This window comes from Peromyscus leucopus, chromosome 15, assembly GCF_004664715.2.
Source record: "Peromyscus leucopus breed LL Stock chromosome 15, UCI_PerLeu_2.1, whole genome shotgun sequence".
In the NCBI taxonomy this organism is placed as follows: Eukaryota; Metazoa; Chordata; class Mammalia; order Rodentia; family Cricetidae; genus Peromyscus; species Peromyscus leucopus.
This window is the reverse complement of record NC_051076.1, coordinates 31,773,417-31,780,390: the sequence shown is the minus strand read 5'-3', so window position 1 is coordinate 31,780,390 and position 6,974 is coordinate 31,773,417. Positions and strand designations below refer to the sequence as shown.

The following is a 6,974-nucleotide window of genomic DNA, read 5'->3' as shown; positions in this document are numbered from 1 at the left end:
TAGTATGAAAAGACAGTACAATAGTCCCATTTACAATGAAAAACAATTATGAGCTGGGTGTAGTGGCATACACCTTTAATCCCAGCACTCAGGAGGCAGAGGCAGGATCTTTTTGAGTGTAAGGCCAGCCTGGTCTACAGAGTGAGTTCCAGGGACAGCCAGGGCTACACAGAGAAACCCTGTCTCAAAAAAAGAAAAACAAACACAAACAAAAACAATTATGAACCCCAGGAGAAACAAAATGTGTGCAAGAAAAAAGAAAAGTAATTAAAATAGACTGGTTGATGGATGAAGGTCAAGAGGTCAGAGCTATTTAACAAGGTTTGTTCAGAATTCTCTTGGACTCAACTTCTTCATAAGGATATGGATGTCTCATGTGCCACACATGGAATCTTAGCTTCTGCTCTCTCTCTCTCTCTCTCTCTCTCTCTCTCTCTCTCTCTCTGTTTTTCAAGACAGGGTTTCTTTTTGTTCCTTTTTTGTTTTTTTGTTTTTTGAGACAGGGTTTCTCTGTGTACCTTTTGGAGCCTGTGGGGCGTTTACCCACCAACCCCACAGTTCCCCAGAGTTTTCTTGAGTGCAAGCAGCAGGAAATATTAGATAGAAGGATTTGTATTGCGGAGATAAACAGATAGAAAATACAGGATAGCCTTGAGAGGGCCTGGAACCTTTTCCAATGGGCCCTGACTGTCTCTGCCTCAGGGTATTTATAGAGCCGCCAAGGGGTGGAGCAAGAGACCTCCTCCCCCAGCACAGTCAAGGGCAGACCATTTCAGACACTTGCACTCAGGCTCGTGGTCCTAATCACCCTCTCTATGAAGATCTGCTGAATAAAGCCACAAGGAACCTGAAAACAGGCTCCCACAGGAGCCTATTCTGGAATTCACTCTGTAGACCAGGCTGGCCTCCAACCCCAACTTACAGAGCTCTGCCTGCCTCTGCCTCCCAAGTGCTGGGGTGGGATTAAAGGTGTGCACTGCTACTGGTCGACTGTGCTCCTGCTTTTAAGCAATAGCATGAAGATCAGAGTCATCTTTTTACACCTGCCATTTTCAATTCTTATTATTAATCAGTGTGCCTCAGTGACATTCTCAGCTCCTTCTAGCTCTGCAAAATCTCAGTTTTCCTCATCTATAAAGTGGCAACAATATTTCCTACTTTCCTTTCTTGGTTTCATACAGCTTTGGCAAACTTCTTTAAGACTGGGTAATCTACGAAGAGCAGAAATCAGCCAGAGGTGGTGTACACACATGTTCCCAGCAAAGAAAGCTGAGGCAGTAAGATCTTGAGTGTGAAGCTAGCCTGGGCAAGACCTTGTCTTAAAAACAAGAGCAAAATCTAAAACCAAGAAATGTACTTTCCCACAGTTTTATAAGCTAGGGAGCCCAGAATCAAGGTGCTAGTATCCTACTGCACCCTATCTCCAGAAATCAGAAAGAAAAGAAACTAAAGAACTCCCCATGCCAAGCTCTTCCAGAAAGGCATTTATCAGCTCATGAGGATGGAGCCCTTCCAATCTGAATTACTCGCCAAAGCTCTACCTCCCAATATAGTCACATTTAGAACTAAGTTCCCAGCACATGATTTTTGGAAAGGGCATATTAAAAGCACAGCACTCTTGGTATCACTTTGAGGCATGAGATAATAAATGCAAAACATAATATAGTTAATGTAATGTGCTAGTGTTAAGAGGTGGGGGCCATTAGGAAGTGGCTTTGTCAAGAGTGTGGCTAACTCATGGGTATAATGAGTTGGGGCTTGTGACTTCATAAGAGAGTAAAGAAGCATAAGAGAGCCAGGTGGTGGTGGCTCATGCCTTTAATCCCAGCACGTGGGAGGCAGAGGCACATGGGATGGATATACAATGGAGTAATATAAAACTAAATTATTGTAATTTACTAAGACAAGTTAAAGAAACTAGAGATCATCATGTTAAGCAAAATAAGCCAGACTGAGACAGACAAGTGTCACATGTTTTTGCTCATATATGTAGTTGGTTAGTTTTTTACTCTTTGGCTCTTTGTTCTTTGGGGGGTTCTGCCACCCAGCTCCCAGACAAATATACAGAGACTTATTCTTCCTTATGAATGCCTGGCCTTAGCTTGGCTTGTTTCTAGTCAGCTTTTCTTAAATTATCCCATCTACCTTTTGCTTCTGGGCTTTTATCTTTCTCAATTCTATATACCTTTCTTTACTTACTCTGTAGCTGGTTGTGTGGATAGTTGGCTGGCGCCTAGCATCTTCCTCTCCTTCTCCTTCTCAATCTTTCTTCCTCTCCTATTTATTTTCTCTGACTGCCAGCCCCGCCTAGTTCTCTCTCTTGCCTTGCTATTGACCATTCAGCTCTTTATTAGACCAATCAGGTGTTTTAGACAGGCAAAGTAACACAGCTTCACAGAGTTAAACAAATGCAACATAAAAGAATGCAACACATCTTTGCATCATTAAACAAATGTTCCATAGCATAAACAAATATAACATATCTTCAATTAATATTCCACAACATATATATCCACTCTAGATTTTAAAATTATATATACTATATTATATGTAGTAAAAATATATGACACATATGAATCATGAAACTCCAAGTGGGACTACTGAGGGGGAAGAAGGGAACCAAGGGACGGGGACATCAATAATAGGGAGAATTTGAGCAAAGTAGATGCTCTCCATCAATGACAATACATAACAAAGCCTATCATTTTGTACAATGTATAAACACAATTTTTTTTCTGCAAAAGAAAAATTAGATGCATGAGAAAATCCCCTAGCTCTCTTATGCCATAAAAGAACTTGGCAAAAAGGCAGCACCTTTGGAATAGAGCAGGTATACAGCAAACACAGAATCCACTGCTGACCTGTGTCTAGAACTGTAAGAAATCAATTTCTGTTTTCTATTACTTATGGAGCGGAAGGCATTCCCTTATAATACCTAGATAGACTAAAACAGTGTGTCTAGCACGTTTTAGTTATTAAAATTATTTATTGTCAATGAAGTAATTTAACTTTTTTCTTTAAAAAAAATCTGTACTTTTACATTATGGCGTAAGCCTGTAACTTGGGAGGCTGAGGTAGGAAAATCATGAGTTGGAGGTCAGCTTGAGCTACAGAGGGAGCATGAGACCTGGATAGTGAGATCCTGTTTCAAAAAACCAAAAATATATTAATAAGTTACAACAAAACAAAAAACAAACAAAAATCCACACATATGGTTAAGGGCCAGGTAGATACCTCTGGCAGAGCATTTGCCTAACATGTAGGAGGCCATGTGGGTTGTTGGACAAGTGGGTTCAATTAGCAACACCCAAAAATAATCATACTTTAATTTTTTTATTGCAGTGACCATGAAGTTTATTTCTTATGCAACTTGTTTTGAAATACTGTGCACTTAGAAAATTGCAGTAAGTACTTGCTTAACTTTTAAAATTTTGTTTTTAACTAATTATATACAAACACACATAAATTTAGATAATTAAAGTTCTTCATTCTAGAATAAACGCTGAGATGGGCAATTATGGCTCTATCTAGCACAGATAAAAGGAATTTTATCTGTAGTTCCTGCTCCCTCAGCTAACACAGGTGTTCTAAATGTTTCTGGGAGCTGCCTGCCGTTTCTAGGTTATAATCAGCTCTAAGATCGAATTCCAAAGTGCATGACTCTGAATTTTGTTTGGACAAAAACAAACCAGGACAGCCTGATAAACCATGGAAATTGCTCTTGTTAAATTGTTTTGGTTTATTTATGTATTTTTTTGAGATAAGGTCTCATTATGTAGACTCAGCTATCCTGGAAACTCAGTATGTAGCCCAGGCTGGCCTCCAAATCCCAGAGACTTGGAGTGCCTCTGCCTTCCAAGTGTGTGTGTTGCTCTTATAATAACAGTTACACAGTGTTTCCCAACTTTTGGATCAGTACCATATATGCTGAAAATAAAAAGACAGTCTTCTCAAGTTAGAAAGGCCTAACCGACATCAGAGGACATCGTCACTAGAGTGGTGGGTTCAGGTCTTAACAGGTGTTTCAGGTCTGTAACAGCTCTGGTTTCAGTTACTGTTCATTTGCCCATTCAACAAATATTCATGTAGGACCTGAGCCAGTGATGGGCTGGGTGGAAACCTACTAAGCCCTGAATAAGAAAGTTATATTTTCTATATATGAAGAAAGTGAAGACACTCATACTAACATGGAATTCAGTATGTAAGCTGCTTTAAGAAAAATGCCTATGAAAATGGTCAGGAAGAGGATTTTGGATGATCTTTTTCTTCTCGCTGTATTTCTTTGTGAAGAGTTTTCTGGCTTACTGAAGGAAAAATAAGAGTGATAGTCATTAGTGTTCAGGGAATAAAAGTGTGTGTGTGTGTGTGTGTGTGTGTGTGTGTGTGTGTGGCTGGGTGGTGGTGGCACACCCCTTTAATCCTAGCACTTGGGAGGTAGAGGCAGGTAAATCTCTGTGAGTTCGAGACCAGCCAGCTTTACAAAGTGAGTTATAAAACATCCAGGACTGTTACACAGAGCAACTGTCTTGAAAAACCAAAAAAAAAAAGTATGTGTGTGTGTGTGTGTGTGTGTGTGTGTGTGTAAGAGTGTAACTAATGTGAAACTGAACCCTAACAATAAATTGCCTGACACCAGTATGCTTGGGAGTTGGGGAGAAGAACGGCCTTAAATGACAAGATGGATTCTCAAGGACTTTCTTCTCCTTGGGAGGTCTGGAGAGGGGAAGGTGATCAAGTCATATTTCTTCTTTATCTCCAGTTATCTAGGGAGGAAACACAGAAGTGAGGTGATTTAGTGCTCCCCTCCCAGCTTGGCTTTAAGTACCCTTCTGGATAGGCTGTCTCTGCAGCTCCTCTTTCCCCTCCCCCATCAAATCTTTCTACCCAAATGCCTGCCCGACAACATGCACCCACCTAAGGATGCTTCTCGTCTGTTGCTCTCGGAGCTCTCATGGTCTTCCGTGTGAATTCTCAGGATGAACCTCTGTGGCTTCCCCTGTTGCAGAATATTATTTTAAGGTGTGCTACTTTTGTTTACGTTGCATTTGTTTAACTCTGTGAATCTGTGTTACTGTGTCTGTCTAAAACACCTGATGGTCTAATAAAGAATTGGCCAATAGCAAGGCAGGAGAAAGGATAGGTGGGGCTGGCAGGCAGAGAGAATATATAGAAGGCAAAATAGGGGTGGAGAAAAGATTAAGGAATGAGAACATCAGGGGTCAGCCAACCAGCTACACAAACCAGCAATGGAGTAAGAAATAAAGGTATGTAGGAATAGAGAAAGATAAAAACCCCTGAGGCCAAAGGTAGACGGGTTAAGTAAAGCTAGCTAGCATCAAGCCAAGCTAAGGCCATGCATTTGTAACTAAGAATAAGCCTCCATGTGTGATTTATTTGGGAGCTGGGTGGCGGGCCCCCCAAAAGAGAAAAGAGTGAAAACAAACAACATTCCCCAATGCTTAGCAGGGTATTGCTAACAAGCCCACCTGTAGTAGTTACTTCTCAACTTACGAATTTTTATTGGTTTGCAGTTTGAGGATACAGTCCATCATGGCAGGAAGGCCTGGCAGGACAGTGAGGTGTTTGGTCACATTGAGCAGAGAGAGAAATGAACACTAATAATACTCAGTTTCCTATCTCCTTTTTATTCAGCCTGGGACCCAGCCTATGGAATGGGGCTGCCCACATTTAGGATGAGTCTTCGAATCTCATCTAACCCAATCTAGAAATCCTCTCATAGAAATGCCCAGGAGTTTGTCCCCCTATAGATGAGTCTAGATTTCATCAAGTTGACAATCAATATTGACCATTATTCTTAGGAAATTTATACAGTCTTAAAATTTTCTCTCAGGGGTCCACTCAGGATGTTTCAAAACTTTTTCTGACTTAAAAGCAGGTGCCAATATAAAGAGTTTTCATACAGACTTTCAGGAACTGGTAGAGTAAGAGCAAATTTTGCCGGAGGCTTTCGGTAAGGTTGGGTTACACCCCATTTTTATTGCCATGTTTAGATCAACAGATACTATGGTCACATTTCTGAAGCACACATCACAAGATCTAAAGTGTGATTAATCAATGTGGGATTGCGGGCAGAATACTGGAAACAGGACTGGCCATAAAACGAGATGCCGGGTCTCTGTACCAGTCAATGGCCCTCCTTGCTGCGATCCTGTGAGATCTTCAGTCTTGATCACAAAGGCCCCATGTTTCCAATCTGTTTCTGACTGACCAGAGCCAAGGCAGCCCTTTGAGTTCGGCCCCAGGTGTTCCTGATTGGGCCCTGTTTCTGTTTCTATTTGAAGATCCAGACCTACACATCTCAGTAGTAGTGAAAAAGAGTATTGCTAACCAGGCCACTTGTGGCAGTTACTACTAAGGATTTTTATTGGTTTGCGGTTTGAGGATACAGCCCATCATGGCAGGAAGGCCTGGCAGGACAGGGTGGCGGTAGGAGCTGGAAAAAGTGACCAAAAGTTTACTAAATCTGAAGAATACATATCCTAATACGGTGCTGGTGCTGTGTAGGTGAAAGACAGAAATTTTGCGAAAACCTGCAGGCTCAAGAGGAAGTCTCATTCTCCTTCCTGGAGCTTCTTGGGGATCTGGAATGGACGACATGGGTGGTATGGTATTCGGTGCTCTCAGCTAGGCCAGAGGTCTCCCAGTCCCCAACCCCAGAAGCTCTCACCCAGCCTCAATTTCCCTTAACTATGCTGACTGGGCCCAAGATACCCTAGGCCCACGACTCGTCCTCCCTAGCAATTCGCCCCATGACCACGCCTACACGTGACCACGCCTACACGTGACCACGCCCCTCCCGCTGCCCCTTCCTCCCAGCGTCCTCTCCGGGGCCTACCTTGCTCGCCCTCCCAATCACGGACCACACCTCCAGGTCAGGTCCTCTCGCAGTTCAAACTTGCCCAGGGTCACCTGCTTCCATCGGCCCCGCCCCTCCGCGACCCCGCCCCTCCGCG

At 42.5% G+C, this 6,974-nt stretch overlaps 1 long non-coding RNA gene across 1 annotated transcript; it reads right to left on the bottom strand.

Moving 5' to 3' along the window:
• Positions 1-3,317: 3,317 nt before the first annotated feature.
• LOC114690012 lies at positions 3,318-6,946 on the bottom strand. The gene is made up of 4 exons (XR_003734003.2): positions 6,857-6,946; positions 5,512-5,563; positions 4,915-4,996; positions 3,318-4,763 (listed from the first exon to the last, which is right to left on the bottom strand). It is a non-coding gene; the product is annotated as an uncharacterized LOC114690012 (long non-coding RNA).
• Between the last annotated feature and the right edge of the window lie 28 nt (positions 6,947-6,974).